The 17,985-nt window shown below is 44.3% G+C and overlaps 1 protein-coding gene across 5 annotated transcripts in view; it reads left to right on the forward strand.

The window, feature by feature from the left end:
* The window catches only part of TUBGCP5 (tubulin gamma complex associated protein 5), a 103,918-nt gene that overhangs the window by 10,030 nt on the left and 75,903 nt on the right, over positions 1–17,985 (forward strand). Inside the window, exon 1 of one of the 5 annotated variants that reach the window (XM_023743637.1) lies at positions 6,496–6,556. The exons of the other annotated variants lie outside the window; for them this stretch is intronic. The gene's annotated coding sequence lies outside the window, so the exon portion shown is untranslated. Of the gene's footprint in view, positions 1–6,495; positions 6,557–17,985 lie in introns of those variants that run through there. 5 annotated transcript variants of the gene reach the window in all.

Here is a 17,985-nt window from a genome sequence, read left to right on the forward strand (position 1 = left end):
ATAGAATAGAGGCCTGGTGCACGGCGGGGGCTGCTGTTGCCCTGAAGGGTGTCCTGGATCAGGGTGGGGGTCCCCACTGGGGTGCCTGGCCACTCTGACTGAGGGGCTGAGGGCCGTTTTCAGGCTGGTGGGTGACTGAAGCTCCCAACCGCTCCTTTTTTTTCTTTTTCTTTTTTTATTCTGGGCCAGCTTTAGCTCTGAGGCCTCGGCTCTGGCCTTTGTTTACCATCTGTATTTGATACAATGTTGCAGTCCGGCTGGCTGAAGCCCGGCTGATTAACGCAGGTTTCTGGGGTTTTGTTTAGCTTCTATATTTGCAACATAGTTGCTTAGAGTTGCAGCTGAGAGGCCGGCAAGTCAGGCGGGGAATGTTGGAGTCCGCAGTCACTGTAGCAAGCAAGCCTCCCTGTTTGCTTCAGTGCATGGCTCCCGGCCGCCATCTTGGCTGGCAGTTAATTTGCATATCGCCCTGATTAGCCAATGGGAAGGGTATCGGCCGTACAGCTAATTACCATGTTTCTCTTATTAGATAGGATAATTCTGGTGTCCTTGCCAGAAAATTATGCATTGAAGTACATTTTAAAAATCCCGGCATCATTTACATCTTTGAACAACTCCATTATTTGGAATGGTATTTTTCTTATTGAGTCATCAGTTACTTATATATTCTTCATACAAGTTCTTCATTAGAATAATGATTGGCAAATATATTCCTCCAGTTTCTATTTTATCTTCTCAGTAAAAATGTCTTTTAATATTTATTGTGGCCGAAACCGGTTTGGCTCAGTGGATAGAGCGTCGGCCTGTGGACTGAAAGGTCCCAGGTTTGAATCCGGTCAAGGGCATGTACCTTGGTTGTGGGCACATCCCCAGTAGGAGGTGTGCAGGAGGCAGCTGATTGATGTTTCTCTCTCATCGATGTTTCTAACTCTCTTTCTCCCTTCCTCTCTGTAAAAAATCAATAAAATATATTTTTAAAAAAATATTTATTGTGGATAATGTTACAGATGTCCCCCATTCCCCTCTTTAGCATCCTCCACCCAGCCCCTGACACACCCCAGGCCTTTCCCACACTATTGTCTATGTCCATGGGCTATGCATATTTGCATATACTAATATGTTCTTTGGTTAATCTCTTCCCTTCTACCTCCCACTCCTCTGAGTCATTCTGTTCCATGTTTCCATGCCACTGGATATATATTATTCATCAGTTTACTTTGTTCATTAAATTCCATATATTAGTGAGATTGTATGGTATTTGTCTTTTTCTAACTGGCTTATTTCACTTAGCATAATATTCTCCAGGTCCATCCATTATGTCATTAAGGGTAAGAGCTCCTTTTGTACATTTGCATAGTATTCCATTGTGTAAATGTACCACAGCTTTCTTACCCACTTATCTACTGACTAGAGGCCTGGTGCATGAAATTCATGCATGGGTAGCATCCCCAGGCCTGGCCGGCGATCAGGGCCGATCAGGGCCTTCTGGCTGCCAGCCGGGGCCTTCCTTCCCCAGCTGCCGGCTGCCGGCAGGGGTCTTCCTTCATTCTGCACCACCCCCTGGTGGTCAGCGAACGTCATAGCAAGCGATCAAACTCCCGGTCTCTCAGCTGAACTCCCAAGGGGACACTTTGCATATTAGCCTTTTATATATAGAGATATAGATGGGCACCTGGGCTGTTTCTAGATCTTAGCTATTGTAATTAATGCTGCTATAAGGTTGCATTTGTCTTGAACATATTCTTTCTGATTGGTGTTTTGGGATTCCTAGGATATATTCATAGAAGTGGGATGGGATTGCTATGTCAACAGGCAGTTCCATTTTTAATTTTTTGAGTAAACTTCATACTTTTTTCCATAGTAGCTGCACCAGTCTGCATTCCCATCAGCAGTATACTAAGGCTCCCTTTTCTCCACATCCTCACCAACACTTGTGGCTTGTTAATTTATTGATGATAGCCATTCTGGCAGGTGTGAGGTGATATATTATTGTAGTTTTAATTTACATCTCTCTGATGATTAATGACATTGAGCATCTTTTCATAATTCTATTGGCCATCTGTATGTTGTCTTTGGAAAAGTGTCTATTCAGGTCTTTTGCCCATTTTTTAACACATTGTTTGCAGGTAGTTTTTATCGTGCGCTAACAGGTGGCGCCTGCCATTTTTGCTAATTTTTTGCAACGTAAAATGTATAAATACGTTTCCCGAATACAATGTGTTAATTGGATTCTTTGTCTTCCTGGTGTTGAGTTGTGTGAGTTCTTTGTATATTTTGGAAATTAACCCCTTGTCATATGTATCATTGGCAAATTTGTTCTCCCATACATTAAGTTCCCTTTTAATTTTGTTGCTGGTTTGTTTTGCTGTGTAGAAGCTTTTTAGTTTGATGTGGTCCCGTTTGCTTATTTTTTCCTTTGTTTCTCTAGACATAGGAGATGTATCATGAAAATACCTCTACGTGAGATGTCTTAGATTTTTAAGGTTTTGTGACACATTTAAGTCTTTTATTCATTTTGAGTTTATTCTTGTGTATGGTGTAAGTTGGTGATCTAGTTTCATTTTTTTTTTTTTTTGCATGTGTCTGTCCAATTTTCCTAACACCATTTATTGAAAAGACTATCTTTACTCCATTGTATTCTCTTGACTCCATTGTCAAATACTAATTGATATTCGTCTGGGTTGATTTCTGAGGTCTCTTTTCTGTTCCATTGGTCTACATGCCAGTTCTTGTGCCAGTACTGTTTTAATTACAATGGATTTGTAATATAGTTTGATATCCAGTATTGTGACCCTCCAACTTTGTTCTTCTTTCTCAAAATTGCTGTGACTATTTGGGGTCTTTTTTGGTTTCATATAAATTTTTGGAATACTTGTTCTAGATCTGTGAAACATGCCATTGGTATTTTAATAGAGATTGCATTGAATCTGTAGGATTGCTTTGGTAATATGGACATTTTAATGATACTAATTCTTCCAATCCATGAACATAGTATTTGCTTCTACTTGTTTATATCTTCCTCTATTTCGTTTTTCAGTGTTCTATTGTTTTCCAAGTACAGGTCCTTTACCACCTTGTTTGTTCCCATGTATCTTATTTTTTTGTTGCAATGGTATCCTATCTAATAATAGACAAACATGGTAATTAACCATACCTCCGACATGCTTCCCATTGGCTAATCAGGGCAATATGCAAATTAACTGCCAACCAAGATGGCGGTTAACCGCCAACAAAGATGGCGGCTAATTTGCATACTGTAAGCAGGGTGGGACAGTGCCATCCCGCCTGCCTCACTACCATCCGGGCCTGCTATTTGCAACCCGGGCAGCAGGCAGCCCGTATGGGAACAGACCCAGGGCTGGCGGCCGGACCGCAGCGATCGGCCACTGGCCACACCCACAAACGGCCCTCCTGTGGAGATCCCTGGCTGACAGGTGCTCATGCACCGATCCGCCACCGGTCACGCCCACAAACGGCCCTCCCGCGGGGATCCCCAGCTGACAGGTACTCATGCACCGATCTGCCACTGGCCACCCCACAAACGGCCCTCCCAAGGGGATCCCCGACTGACAGGTGCTCATGCACCGATCTGCCACTGGCCACGCCCACAAACGGCCCTCCCATGGGGATCGGAGTCTGGCAGGTCCTAATGCACCGATCTGCCAAGACGCACACCCTGGGCCGCCTTTGCCCTGCGTGAACTATGCAGCCGGCAGAGGGAAGAGGGGGCGCTGGGAGCAGGGCGGGAACTTCCAGGGATTTGCGTCAGGCAGCCCAGAGCAGAGTGCGAACTATCCCTGCTGGTAGCTGCTTGCTCATTCACTTGCTTGCTCATTCATTCACTCATTCACTCACTCATTCACTCACTCAGCAAACCCTCTCAGGTCCCTGGCACAAGGCCAGGCACTGAAGTTGAAGCAGGATAAGACAGAGCTATGTCCTCAAGATGTTAGTAATTCAGTAGGGCAAAGCAGGCACATGAACGAGGCAGTTGTATGCACAGATGCAGTGTACTGGGTTTTGTGAGGGCTGTAACTAACGCCGACTTTGTTCTCTTGAGAAAATGGGGCCTCGGGAACCAGGCCGCCCAAGCCTGTAGGCCTGTGCCTAGGCCAGGAGCGGCCGGGGTCCCGGAACATGACAGAGGGTGCAGGTCGGGCTGAGGGGTCTGGCCCCACCCCTCACCCTCACCCCTGAGTGCACAAATTTTTGTGCACCGGGCTACTAGTATATATATAAGATTGTTTGTCTTAGTTTCTCTGAGAGTTCATTATGGTGTATAAAAATGCCATGGATTTTTGGGTGTTAATTTTGTATTCATAGATTCTGAATTCATTTATTAAATCTGGTAGGTTTTATGGAGTCTTTAGGGTTTTCTATGTATAGTATCACTAGAGGCCCAGTGCACAAAAATTTGTGCACTCGGGGGGGGGGGTCCCTCAGCCCAGCCTGTGCCCTCTCGCAGTCTGGGACCCCTCAGGGGATGTCCACTTGCCAACGGGGAGCAGGCCTAAGCTGCAGTCGGACATCCTTAGTGCTGCTAAGGAGGTGGGAGAAGCTCCTGCCTCCACCACTGTGCTGGTAGCCATCAGCCTGGCTTGTGGCTGAGCAGAGCTCCCCCTGTGGGAGTGCAGACATCATATATATATATATATATATATATATATATATATATATATATATATATGGTCATGTTTTCTTTCTTTCTTTCTTTTTAATTTTCTAAAGTTTTACATATGTCTCCTTTTTCCTCAATTGACACCCCCCCCAGTCATTCCTACCCCAGGCAAGCCCCCACCACCCCAGTGTCTGTGTCCATTGGTTATGCTAATATGCATGCTTACAAGTCCTTTGGGTGCTCTCTAACTCCCCTCCCCCACCATTTGTCTCCTGATCTATTCTTATTCATCAAATTATGTTGTTCATTATATCCCACATATGAGTGAGATCATGTGATATTTATCTTTCCCCGACTGGCTTATTTCACTTAGCATAATGCTCTCCAGTTCCATCCATGCAGTTGCAAATGGTAAAAGTTCCTTCTTTTTTACAGCAGTGTAGTATTCCATTGTGTAGATGTACCACTGTTTTCTAATCCATTCATCTGCTAATGGGCACTTAGGCTGTTTCCAAATCTTAGCTATTGTAAATTGTGCTGCTATGAACTTAGGGGTACATATATCCTTTCTGATTGGTGTTTCTGTTTTCTTGGGACATAGTCCTAGAAGTGGGATTACTGGGTCAAATGGCAGTTCCACTTTTAATTTATTGAGGAAACGCCATACTGTTTTCCACAGTGGCTGTACCAGTCTGTGTTCCCACCAGCAGTGCAGGAGGGTTCCTTTTTCTCCACATCCTCACCAGCACTTGTCGTTTGTTGATTTGTTGATGGTAGCCATTCTGACAGGTGTGAGATGGTATCTCATTGTTGTTTTGATTTGCATCTCTTGGATGATTAGTGACTTTGAGCATGTTTTCATATGTCTCTGGGGGGGTCATGTTTTCTTATCCATTCAACTACCTTGTGTCTTTTGATTGGAGCATTTAATCCATTTATGTTTAAAGTTATTATTGATAGGAACGTGTTTGTTGCCATTTTTATTCCTTATGCCTGTGTTCCTTCCTCCCTTTCTATTCTTTTTACAACAGTCCCTTTAGCATTTCTTGCATTGCTGGTTGTTGTTTTTTTTTTTTTTAATATATTTTATTGATTTTTTACAGAGAGGAAGGGAAAAGGATAGAGAGTTAGAAACATCGATGAGAGAGAATCATCGATCAGCTGCCTCCTGCACACCCCCTACTGGGGATGTGCCTGCAACCAAGGTACATGCCCTTGACCAGAATCGAACCTGGGACCCTTCAGTTCACAGGCCTACACTCTATCCACTGAGCCAAACCAATAGGGCTCCCTTAGCCTTTTTTTCTTTTTCTTTTTTCTTTTCTTTTTTTTTTTTTTTTTGTCTTCAAGGCTCCTGATTTCACCTTCAATTTTGAATGATAGCCTTGCTGGATAGAGTATTCTTGGATTCAGTCCCTTGCTTTTCATCACTTTGTATACTTCATGCCATTCCCTTCTGGCCTGATGTGTTTCTGTTGAGAAATCAGTTGATAATATAATGCGAGATCCCTTGTAGGTGGTTTTCTGTCTCCCTCTTGTAGCCTTTAATAGTCTTTCTTTGTCTTTTATGTTTGCCAGTTTAATTATGATATGTCTTAGAGTAAGTCTTTTTGGTTTCATCTTGATTGGGACTCTCTGTACTTCCTGGACTTGTGTGACCTTTTTTCTTCACAAAGTTAGGGAAGTTTTCTGTCATTATTTCTTCAGACAGGTTTTCTATTTCTTGCTCAGCTTCCTCTCCTTCTGCACCCCTGTTGTGAAGATGTTTTGATTTGTGTTATACCAAAGCTCCTTTAAACTCTCAAGCTTTAAACATTTTTTTTTTCAGTTGCTGCTCTGCTTGGTGTTTTTTTTCTACCTTGTCTTCTAACTTGCTAATTCGGTCCTCAACTTCTTCTAGTCTACTGTTGAAACCTTCCACGGTGGTCTTTATTGCAGGTATGTCATTCTTCATTTCCTCTTGATTCTTATTCACGCTGGTGTATTTCTCATTCAGCTCCTTATAATTCTCATTGAGCTGCTTGTATTTCTCATTCAGCTGTTTGAGCATCCTTATAACCATTACTCTGAATTCTTTCTCTGACAAATTAACTTGCCTCCATTTCATTTAATTCCTTTTCTGGTGATTATTCCTTTTTTCATTTACAAGTTGTTTCTTTGTCTCCCCATTGTCACTGTTCCTTTGTCATTGTTTCTCTGTATTAGATCAAGCTGCTATGCCACCCAGATTTTTGGTGTTGGTCAAATGTAGATTTTTTGGGGACCCATGGTGCAGTCTCTCAGTCTCCTGGCCTCCTGAGCTGCCCCCCCCCCCCATCTCAAGATATTTGGGTTCCCCTGTTGTAGTTGTGTCTTGAATGTTATTGTCCCATTCGTGGATGGAGTCTCCTTTCAGGGTGTCTGATTATGTGTCTCACTTACTACCATGTTGTGCCAGCTATTGAGGAGGTGCTGTCTGAACAGCACAAAATACAAGACAAGACACAACACAGAAGGAAGAGGACAAGAATGTATACAAGACGCCTATAGCCCCATGACCACCAGAGAAAAGAGAATTAAGAAAGAGAAAAGAGAGCAAGAATGATGGAACAAAAAGAAAAAATATGTAGAGGAACACAACAAAACAAAAACAAATAAAGCAAAAAGCACAAACAAAAACACCCAGAAAAGGTGGGTGGGGGGCACAATTTGTAGATACAGAGCTTAAATAAAGAAAATAAGGTTAAAGAATTAGAGGAATAGGGGAAGGACCATGGTTTTATAGGGGTCCTCAAACTTTTTAAACAGGGGCCCAGTTCACTGTCCCTCAGACCGTTGGGGGGCCGGACTATAGTTTAAAAAAAAACTGTGAACAAATTCCTATGCACACTGCACATATCTTATTTTGAAGTAAAAAAACAAAACGGGAACAAATACAATATTTGTATTTGCATGTGGCCCGCGGGCCGTAGTTTGAGGACCCCTGGTTTAGAATAAAGGGGTGGGGGGTAGGAATGAGAAGACAAGGAAAAAACTTTGGATAGGAGAATAGAGCAGATAGACCTAAATTTATGAAATGAAACAAGTTAAGAAGTTAGAAAAAGAAGAGAGAAAAAATTTTAAAATTGAGTAGTGAAATAAAAAGAGAAAGGGAAATTGAGTAGGAACAGGGAAGAGGAAATTAGATATATGAGCACAACAGAGACTAGAATAATAGCAAATCAATATAGCAGATAGGTAAAGATCAATTTTAAAAAGAGGAAAAAAGAAGAAAAAATGGGAGGAAAACAGAAGAAAGGGGTGCAATAAATAAGATAAATAAAGTGAAGTCTCATTCACTTCAGCCAAGTTTAGTGCCCCAAGGGAGCTGGCGTAGGACCCCACTCTTCTGTTCTGTCTGCCAATTCTGTGAGGACTTAACCACTGTTGGGCACCGTCCTTTGGCCTTTAGCACCCTGCTTGAAGCTCCAAGCAATCCACCGATCCACTGCTTGTGTCTGTTTCCACAGGCCTTGGCTGCAAGCAGGAGGGGCCAATCTGCTCTCTTTGTCTACCAGCTGTCAGTCTTAATCTCTCAAGAGTCTGTTTCTGACAGGGCTCTAGACAGGGGAAGTGCTGTTTCGCTTTCAGGGAATATGAAGGGTGTGTTTCCTGTGTCAGAGGTGCTCCTCCATGAGTGGCCCAAAATGTTACTCTGCCCTCGACTGGACAGATCTCCTTGTATGAAGACCAATGAGGTCAACTACGACCCTGGAGGTTTAATCAGTCTGGTTCTCAGAATAGTCGAGTGGACGGCTCCTCTTCCAATCCAATCACTGGGGACTCCTTGAGACTGCTCAGACCCGTAAGCTTGGCCTCTACCTTGTTTCTCAGTAACCCTCAAAGTGTAGGTGTGGCAGGCTGTATGGGGGGGGGTCCCCTTTACCTGCTCTCTGGGTGTTGGGAGCAGGTAGCTCCTCCCAGGGAAAATGGCCGTTTTGGTTTGGAAGCCTATGAACAACCCATTGCAGCACTCCTGGCTCCTGCTTTTCCAGGTCAACTGCCCTGCTTCCCTCCCGCCTCTCCTCAGTCACCTCACGTCCACACCTCCCTCCTGAGCCACTGCCTGGGTGTGTAGCTGCAAATGAAGACTCCTGTGCTCTGTGTTTAGAGAAAAAAAGGGCAATCGAAACTGCTGCTCTCTCCCCCACTGGCTCTGGTCTGCTGGGTCTAGACTGTTGCTGCCAGCAGTCCTGCTCCCTCTCATAGCTGCTTGGATGATACGGGTGCTTCGGGTCACACTGCCACAGGTTGGGAAGCCCCGCCGGTCAGGTCAGCAGCACTGCCACCGCAGGTGGTGTGTGGAGCCCTGCCTGTGCCCCTAAACAGTTCTCCCCGTAGCTCAGCACCCTCCTCTCTGGGCTCCCCACCTCTCTAGATCTTGCCCTTTCTATAGATCTCCAAGTGCCTTCTTTCTTCCTTGTTATAAGTCACTCTTCAGCTGGACCACAGTTGGAAATTCCAGGTGTATGTTCTCCAATTTAGTGGTATTTCCAGCCTGGCCCTGTGATGAGGTGCCCGATAGGTCTGCCTGTTCAGCTGCCATTTTATCCTGCCATTATTTCTTGGAACAGGTTCTCTATTCCTTTCTCAGATTCTGCTCCTTCTGGTACACTGTAATGCTAATGTGACATTTCATGTTGTTCCAAAGCTTAAACTCTCCTGCTTTCCAATTTTTTCTCCATGCACTGCTCTGAATGGCTGTTTTTTTCTACGTTATCTTGTAATTCACTGATACTGTCCTCAGCCTCTTCTAGTCCACTGTTAAATCCTTCCAGGGTATTCTTTATTTCAGCTGTCATTCCTCACTTCCAATCTATTCTCATTTGTTGTTTCAACCTTTGTTTTCATGTTGGTGTAGCTCTCATTAAGACCTGTATAATACTCATTAAGTTGCTTGTAGTTCTCACTGAATTGTTTGACACCCTTGTTACCATTACTCTGAATTCTTTATCTGACAAATTATTTACTTCCATTTCATTTAGTTCATTTTCTGGTGATTTCTCCTTTACTTTCATTTGGGAGTTGTTGTTTTATTTCCTTATTTTTGCTGTCCCTTTGTTTTTGTTTCTGTATATTAGATGAGACTGCTATGCCTCCCAGATGTTGTGGGGTGGCCTTATGTAGCAGGTGTTTTGTGGAATCCAGTGGTGCAGTCTCAATTCTCCTGAATTGGGTGCTCTAGAAAGCCCCCCTACTTGAGTTATTTGGGTTCTCCTGGTGTAGTGGGGTCTTGAATGTTGTTGGCCTGTCATGGATAGAGTCTCCTCTCAGGCTAGCTGACTATGTGGCTCACCCACAACCACATTGTGAGAGCTGTTGTGAAAGTGCTGCCCAAACAGAACAAAATACAACATGACAAAATATGAATCAGAAGAAACAAAACAAAAACATACACAATACCCCTACAGCACCAACAAAAGCAACCACCAGAGAAGAGAGAATTAGGACAGAGGAAAGAGAGTAAGAATAATAGAAAAAGAGATGGAAAAAGCACGAGGAGAAAACAAAACAAACAACAAACAAAAGCACAAACATAAAACCACAAGAAAAGGAGGGGACAGAATATGTAGGTGCAGAGCTGAAATAAAATAAGAATAAAGAATTAAAGGATATGGGGGAAGGAAAATGGTTTAAAATAAAGGAAGGAGAAAAGAAAAGAAAAAAATTTGAAAGGGAAAATAGTGTAAAAAGCAGTTATCCCCAAAATAAGAAAAAGAAAAAAGATGAGAAAGCAGTAGAACGCCCTGACCGGTTTGGCTCAGTGGATAGAGTGTCGACCTGCGGACTGAAGGGTCCCAGGTTCGATTCTGGTCAAGGGCATGTACCTTGGTTGTGGGCACATCCCCAGTAGGGGGTGTGCAGGAGGCAGCTGATCGATGTTTCTCTCTCATCAATGTTTCTAACTCTCTATCCCTCTCCCTTCCTCTCTGTAAAAAAAAAAAAAAAATCAATAAAATTTTTAAAAAAGAAAGCAGTAGAAAACGAAAAGAGAGAAGAAAAAAATTGAGTAATGAAAAATGGGGGGGGGGGGGAGTAGGACTGTGTGGAGACCGGCGGGGTCGGCTGGGAGCCCGGAGTTTGGGTAAATTACCATCTGGTTCCCGGGATAGTGTGGCGGACGGCCCCTCCCCCAAGCCAGTCACTGATGCTCTGGAGACTGCTCAGCTGGTAGGCTTGGCCTCTGCCTTTGTTTCCTCTGAAAAGCTCACCGAGCAGGTGTGGCAGGTGCAGGTGTGGCAGCAGGGCTCCCGAGGGGAAGCGGCTGTGTCCTCAGAGCAGGGGTTTCCCTTTCCCTGCCCTGTGGCTGCTGTGAGTGGCCAGCTCCTCTCGGGAAAAATGGCTGTTTCAGTTTGGGGGCCTACTGGGCCGCGCCAGTACAGCCAAGAGTGATCCTGAGTGGGGGTGATGAAAGGATTGAGAAAAGAGACAAGAGAATGAAAGCTGGGTCTCGGTGGGACGCTGCCTCCCTAATGAGGAGACAGCGACAGCGCCCACAAGCCGTGTCTTTATTTTATAGTAGATGCCACGAGGCAAAGTAGGGGTGTGATCAAGATGTTTACAGCATTCTTGTTGGTTTCAGTCCTACTCAACTACTTGCTCCTGAACTCTATCACACAGGCACGTGGGGCCACGTGTTCAGTCCATAGGTTCAAGCATACAACTATAGCTGTTGGCTATAATTGTGCTGGGAAGGCTCTGCCCTCCAGCTGGGACTTGCACATGGCCACGAGAGGACTGTGCCCTCTCATTAGTCCGAGGCTTGAACCTGTCCAAAACACTGTAGCCACACCCCATAGCCTACGACCATATGCTCCCAGCTTCTGCTTTTCCCAGCCCCTCCCCTAGTGCTTCCCACCCCAGCCCCTCCTTAGGCACCTCCAGTCCATGTCTCCCAAAGCTCGGGTGAGTAACTGCAAATGAAAACTCCTGTGCTCTTGGTTAAAAAACCAAACAATGAAACCGCGGCTTTCTTTCTGACCCGCTCCAGCAGCCGCGCTGCCTATCAGGCTGGGTGTTGCCCGGGCTGCTGGTCTCGGCCCCGGTGCTCACAGCTGGCAGCCCATCCCGCCCCTGGTGCTCACGGCTTGCAGCCCATCCCGCCCCTGGTGCTCACAGCTTGCAGCCCATCCCGCCCCTGGTGCTCACGGCTTGCAGCCCATCCCACCCCTGGTGCTCACAGCTTGCAGCCCATCCCGCCCCTGGTGCTCACAGCTTGCAGCCCATCCCGCCCCTGGTGCTCACAGCTGGCAGCCCATCCCGCCCTGGTACTCACAGCTTGCAGCCCATCCCAGGCTCCGGGCCTCTATCTTCCGAGGTAACAGCCCCTCCCGCAGCCCAGCGCTCCCTCCTCTCTCGGCCTGCCAGCCTGCCTCCCCTGGGAGCTGGCTCCACTCCTCTCACAACCTTGCCCTTCCTACTGGTCTCCAGGTGTTCTCTGTCCTTCATTGATATATCTCCTCCTCAGGTGGGAATCCCAGGTGAATGTTCTCCAATTTAGTTGTATTTCCAATCTGGCCCTGGGATGAGGTGCACGACAGGTCTGCCTATTCGGCTGCCATTTTCACACCCACACTGTCTTTATTACTATAGCTTTATAGTAAGTTTTGGAATCAGATAATATAAGTCCTTTAACTTTTTCTTTTTCAAAATTGTTTTTTCTATTCTGAACCCTTTGAATTTCCAGACACATTTTAGGATCAGCTAAATTTCTGTAAAAAGCCTCCTGTTGTTTTGGCAGGCTTTGTGCTGAATCTGTAGATATTTGGTGGAGGGGGGATATTGCCATTAGTTGGCTTGAACTTGGTCCCCCCCAAAAAATATGTTCAAGTTCTGTCTCCTGATACCTGTGAATGTGACCTTACCAGGTCCTTTACAATGTGAGCAAGTTAGCATCAAGTCATGCTGGAGCGGGACAGTTGACTGGTGCCCTTATCAGAAAATAAACATTTGAACTGATGCAGAGAACACTGTGCGATGCTGAGTCAGATACTGGAGTGGTGCTGCTACAGGAGGAATGGTGCAGCTGCTGGAGGACCGCCATGATTGCCAGCATCAGCAGGAGCTGGGAGGGAAGGCATCCTCTCCCCTCAGCTTCAGAAGGGCCTGAAACTGCCATCCTTACCCGAGGACATGTTCATTACTTGTTAGAGAGAGGGGGGGAGGGAAAGAGAGAGAGAGAGAGAGAGAGAGAGAGAGAGAGATCAGTTGCGTCCCACATGTATCCCAACCACAGCCAGGGATTGAACCTGCAACCCAAGTATGTGCTCTGACCAGGAATCAAATCTGCTACCTTTCAGTGTATGGGATGACACGCCAACTAACTGAGCCACACCAGCCGAGGCTTGAACCTGTCCAAAACACTGTAGCCGCACCCCATAGTCTACGACCAAATGCTCCCAGCTTCTGCTTTTCCAAGCCCCTCCCCTAGTGCTTCCCACCCCAGCCCCTCCTTAGGCACCTCCAGTCCAGGTTTCCACTGAATGCCATTCAGCGGGTTGTGCATGTTCCCTTTTAGCCTCCTTGCAGTTTCTTCAGCCCAGGAACAAGACTTCCTTTATAGCCAGATGGAAACATTTACACTTTAACCAAATGTCTGTGAAGTGTTTTCCTGTGTTTCATCTCATTTGATCCTCACAAAAGTCCTGGAGTAGGTAGATAGGAGATTCGGTGGAATCCTATTTTTTTTTTCATTAACCGGAAAACAGAGGTTTAGAAAGCTTAGGAACTTGACTCGACTGAAAAGAAGTAGGAAGTGGTGAACCTTGAAAATGACTTCAGGTTTTTTTGTCACTGTGCAGAATATAGTCAAACACTGCAGTTGAGTCTGCCTCCTTTTAATTTGATAGATCATCTTTAATTGTGCTTAGCAATTTTATTTTTCCAGGTATATATCTTGCAGTTACCTGAAAGAAAAGTTGGGGTGCTTCACTGGGCTGGAAAAAGTTTAGCTAAATCAGAAAGCAGGTGTAATTAAGCAAGTTCATTCTATATATATAAAAAGCTAAGTTGACTTGCACATGCGCGATACATATAAAGCTCTCGCTGGCGACAATTGCACACAGGTGTTTTGATCTGTCATTGTTGATCATGAATTTGGTTGATACTTCTATTATAGAGAAAGAGTGAATAATGATATTAAAATATTTCTTCTAATTAATTTCCTTTCAGTGTGCACGAATTCGTGCACCAGTCCACTAGTTTTCTATAAACAGGACCATGTCATCTCTGATTAAAGACACTCCTTCCTTTCTGATGTAGAGTGGTTTTTGTTTTTCAGCTTACTGTACTTGCTGGAAACTTCGAAAAAATGCTGAACAAAAGCCAGAGTGCACATCTGTGCCTTGCTACCAGCCTTAGAGGGAAAGCTTCAGTTCTGGCCGTTAATTATGGTGTTCGTTGTAGGTTTCCACTGAATGCCATTCAGCGGGTTGTGCATGTTCCCTTTTATTCCCAGTGTGTTGAGAGTAAGTGTTGGATTTTTGTCAGATATCTTTCTGCATCTTTGAGATGATAATTTTTTTTGCCTTGTATTCTATTAATATGATGTCTTGTTCAGCTGGGGCAGCCATAACAAAATACCACGGACTTAAAAACAAATTTCCTTTCTCAAGTTGGGGAGGCTGGAAGGTCTAAGGTCAGTGTGCCGGCCAGTTTGGTTGCTGGTGATGACTCCACCTGACTGGTAAAAGGTCACCTTCTCTCCAGGTCCTCACATGGCAGAGAGAACTCTCTGGTATTTCTTTTTGTTGTTGCTGTTAATTCTCACCTGGGGATATTTTTCCCATTGATTTTTAGAAAGAATGGAGGGAGGGAAGGAGGGGAGAGAGAGAGAAAAAAACATCGAAGTTTCTTGATTGATTGCCTCCTGCACGCACCCTGACAGGGTCCAAGGATCAAACCTGCAACCCAGGCATGTGCCCTTGAACAGGAATCGAACCTGTGACCCTTTGGTGCATGGGCTTACTACTGAGCCACACTGGCCAAGGCTTTGGTATCTCTTTTTATCCCATCGGACCAGGGCTCCAAACTCATGACCTAATTACCTCCCAAAGACCCCATCTCCAAATACCATCAAATTGGGGGTTCAAGTTTTAACATGTGAATTTGACATTCAGTCCATGAAATATGGTATATTACATCAAATGATTTTGGGGTATTCATCTGCTTTATTTGTGTGTGGACTGAGATGTACATTCATACTTAAGGCCCTCTCAAGACTGTCCTGGCTTGTACTCTGTTGGTTCTCGTCTCCTCTGAGCATGGACTCTACTCCCTTGGCCAACAATGTGTGAGTGGCTTGGGTCCACTCCTCCTGCTGTGCATATCACAAGCCTCTAGTCAACCCAAGACATGTGGAGAACTTAGCAATCCCCCTTTGGCTGTCTGGCAGCCAGGAGCTGCTTGGTGAACTCTCAGCTGTCTTATTGGCCCACTACTTGTTCCACACGGGCCGGCAGTCGCTGGCTCCCCTGCTTACTTGCCACTTTAACTGACAGCTCTCAGGTTCAAGTGAACCTCCTTTGAGAACAGCAACAAGGCTGCTTGTTTTCATTGCCTGTCCAGTCCTGGTTGAACTGCCACTCTGATGGAGCTGGAGGGAGGCTGGGAGATGGCCCAGGTAGATGTGCCACAAACTCACACTATTCTTACCTGAGGTTGTAACCAGACTCAGTGGCCCAATCAAATGTGATCAGGAGTTTGCATCCAAGAAAGAAAGGGTTTATTAGTTCAGGAAATGGTGCCAAGCCCAGAGTCATAGGTAAGCAATGCTCAAAGACCTGGCTCCTCGATGGCTTCCAGGGAATGGGTTATATGGGGGGACAATCATTAATCATGGTATGGTGGCTAACAGAGTTGAGATCATGCACTCTGCTGATTGGTTGGGACCAGGGGAGGGAAGTAGTTGATTCTTGTATCATGTCCTGATACAATCATGGCATCGTTCTGTCTGGTTTCTTGAGGATGTGGCCCATGGAGTTATTCAGGGTTTCATGGGTCTGAGACTGAAATACAACTGAAGTTACGGTGTTATCTTTACCTTGACAGAACTGTTTCTGAGGTTCACAGACCTGAGGCTTGTTCTTAAGACAGTTTGATATTGACCAGACTCTGATGTCCTAAGAGAGAGTGAACGGAACAGAAAAGAGAATGGGTCATGTTTAAGAAATGGAGTTTCTAAGTGGTTACAAGGTCATTTTTTTTTTTTTGACCAAGTATGGTTTTATTCCAGGAATCAGACTGGTTCCCTTTCAAAAATCAATTTAATCCACCATTTCATTCTATTTTTCTCAGGGCTTCCAAAGAATATCAAATAGAAACATTTAGGAAAAGTCAACAATTAATAAGGTATCCATTTAATGGATATGGACCTACTATGGGCCCAACCCTGGATACCTTACCAGTAGTTTAGTAGTCTTTTTTTTTAATTGCTTAAAGTATTACATATGTCTCCTTTTTTTTCCCCCCGCCCTTGACAATCCCCCAGCCTCCCATACCCCCCAGTGTCTTATGTCCATTGGTTATGCTTATATGCATGCATACAAGTCCTTCCATTGATCTCTTACTCCCACCCCTCCTGTCCCCCAACCCTCCCCGGCCTTCCCGCTGTAGTTCGACAGTCTGTTCGAGGCAGCTCTGCCTCTGTATCTATTTTAGTTCAAAAGTTTATTATGGTCTTTATTATCCATAAATGGGTGAGATCATGTGGTATTTTTCCTTCATTGACTGGCTTGTTTCACTTAGCATAATGCTCTCCAGTTCCATCCATGCTGTTGCAAATGGTAAGAGTTCCTTCTTTTTTACAGCAGCATAGTATTCCATCGTGTAGATGTACCACAGTTTTCTAATCCATTCATCTACTGATGGGCACTTAGGCTGTTTCCAGATCTTAGCTATGGTGAATTGTGCTGCTATGAACATAGGGGTACATAGATCCTTTCTGATTGGTGTTTCTGGTTTCTTGGGATATATTCCTAGAAGTGGGATTACAGGGTCAAATGGGAGTTCCATTTTTAGTTTTTTGCGGAAACTCCATACTGTCTTCCATAGTGGCTGCACCAGTCTGCATTCCCACCAGCAGTGCACAAGTGTTCCTTTTTCTCCACATCCTCTCCAGCACTTGTCGTTTGTTGATTTGTTGATGATAGCCATTCTGACAGGTGTGAGATGGTACCTCATTGTTGTTTTGATTTGCATCTTTCGGATGATTAGTGACTTTGAGCATGTTTTCATATGTCTCTTGGCTTTCTGAATGTCCTCTTTTGAAAGGTGTCTATTTAGGTCCTTTGCCCATTTTTTGATTGGATTGTTTATCTTCCTTTTGTTGATTTGTATGAGTTCCCTATAAATGTTGGAGATTAAACCCTTATCAGTGATAACATTGGCGAATATGTTCTCCCATGTAGTGGGCTTTCTTGTTGTTTTGTTGATGGTTTCTTTTGCTGTGCAGACGCTTTTTATTTTGATGTAGTCCCATTTGTTTATTTTCTCTTTGGTTTCCAATGCCCTAGGATCTGTATCAGAGAAGAAGTTGCTTCGACATATGTCTGAGATTTTGTTGCCTTTGGATTCTTCTAGTATTTTTATGGTTTCCCGTCATATATTTAAGTCCTTTATCCATTTTGAGTTTATTTTTGTGTATGGTGTATGTTGGTGGTCTAGTTTCATTTTCTTGCATGTATCTGTCCAATTATCCCAACACCATGTATTGAAGAAACTATCTTGACTCCAATGTATGTTCTTGCCTCCTTTGTCAAATATTAATTGAGCATATTGGTTCGGGTTGATTTCTGGGCTCTCTATTCTATTCCATTGATCTATATGTCTGTTCTTGTGCCAGTACCAGGCAGTTTTGAGAACAGTGGCTTTGTAATACAGCTTGATATCTGGTATTGAGATCCCACCTACTTTGTTCTTTCTCAGATTTGCTGCAGCTATTCGGGGTCTTTTTTTATTCCAGATGAATTTTTGGAGAGTTCGTTCTAGGTCTGTGAAATACGCTGTTGGTATTTTAATGGGAAGTGCGTTGAATTTATAGATTGCTTTGGGTAGTATGGACATTTTAATGATGATGATTCTACCAATCCAAGAACATGGTATGTTCATCCATCTCTTTATGTCTTCCTCTATCTCTTTTTTCAATGTCCTATAGTTTTCTGAGTAGAGGTCTTTTACCTCTTTAAGTTTATTCCTAGGTAGCTTAATTTTTTTGGTGCGATGGTAAATGGGATTGTTTTTTTAGTCTCTCTTTCTGCAAGTTCACTGTTGGTGTTTAGAAATGCCATAGATTTCTTGGCGTTAATTTTGTATCCTGCTACATTGCCTATTCATTTATTAAGTCTAATAGT

This window comes from Myotis lucifugus, unplaced genomic scaffold (assembly GCF_000147115.1).
Source record: "Myotis lucifugus unplaced genomic scaffold, Myoluc2.0 scaffold_404, whole genome shotgun sequence".
NCBI classification, from domain to species: Eukaryota; Metazoa; Chordata; class Mammalia; order Chiroptera; family Vespertilionidae; genus Myotis; species Myotis lucifugus.